General features: G+C 42.6%; 1 protein-coding gene across 1 annotated transcript in view; it reads right to left on the bottom strand.

Moving 5' to 3' along the window:
• Positions 1 to 1,286, bottom strand: part of LOC310789119 (echinoderm microtubule-associated protein-like 6) — a gene marked incomplete at both ends in the record, with an annotated part of 121,385 nt that overhangs the window by 4,579 nt on the left and 115,520 nt on the right. The gene's annotated exons all lie outside the window — the stretch shown is intronic.

The following is a 1,286-nucleotide window of genomic DNA, read 5'->3' on the forward strand; positions in this document are numbered from 1 at the left end:
GCTAGGAAATAGGCTACCTTAGTTCTTCTATGTTACATGGTAGACCATTATTCAATTACTCTTATCAAGCATATTTAAAATTCATAAACAATCACAGTTAAAAAAATGCTCATTTCATCTCAACAACAATGTTGATTGTCTGGCATGTAATGCCCGGCTCACCACCATGGGGAGCAGAGCTTTCAGCCGCTCTGCTCCCAAACTCTGGAACTCACTCCCTCCTGACATTCGCAACATTGACACCCTCCCCCTGTTCAAATCCAGCCTCAAAACTCATCTCTTCAAATTAGCATATTCCCTGTAATGTCCATGGTGTTTTCTCTGTTTATTGTTTAGTTTTTTATTTTTGTTCTATTTTATTTCCCTTCCACTCTTTTTATATCTTATACTGTTTGCTTGCCTGTTGCTCTGCTTCTGATTTTACCCTGTAAAGTGTCCTTGAGTGACCTGAAAGGCGCTTTGAAATAAAATGCATTATTATTATTATTATTATTATGTAATGTAATGTACTTGGTAAAAACTTTTCAAATAACGTGCAGTCCGACAGGACGTACTGTAGGGCAACCTGCACTATAGTGTGTATATACACCCACTCTTTGACTCTTTGACTCTTTGACAGCCTTTTTATGGCCTGGACAGACCGGGAGAGGATGAGCATAATGTTTCTATCTATTTCATTTCCATCTGTTTCGAGTCGTGACTCAACATTTCTAGTCGTGAATCAACGGGTGGTTTATGTGCCAAAAACGCACCATGTTCTTAAGTTCATGTTGGCCAGCTAGCTTATTGCGCTGCTTTGTCTGCCGACACTTTTGAAACGGTCGCCGACAGAAATGAGGACTTGAGTCGACACGTGTCGGCGAGCAGTGTCTGCTACCTGGTGAAATGTCTAGTGTCGCTGACTACGTCACGATGTGTCGCGCAAGTCTGATTGGCTGTATAGACGGCACGAGCTTGACTTCCTTGTTTTGGTTTTCACTCGATTGAAATGAATGAACGTGTCCCCGCTATTTTTATCAGCCTGTCCTTGATGTATGACTTCATGAAAATCAGAAGAACATTGTGATCAATTTCCCAGAGACAGAGGAGGTGAGTTGTGTGTCGATAATATGCGGCTGCAGCCAATTACGTTACATCTTGCCTCCGAGGTGGTTTCACTGTGCGTTCCCCTCTCTTCTCTTGGCTGTCTGCTTATAGCGTTCGAGTGTCACGTGACGTGACTGAAGTATAAATGCAACACCATGAGCGACACTTCTTTTTCGTCTGCGACCATGTGCTGAGCGACA

Source organism: Poromitra crassiceps (assembly GCF_964638095.1).
Source record: "Poromitra crassiceps genome assembly, chromosome: 14".
NCBI classification, from domain to species: domain Eukaryota; kingdom Metazoa; phylum Chordata; class Actinopteri; order Beryciformes; family Melamphaidae; genus Poromitra; species Poromitra crassiceps.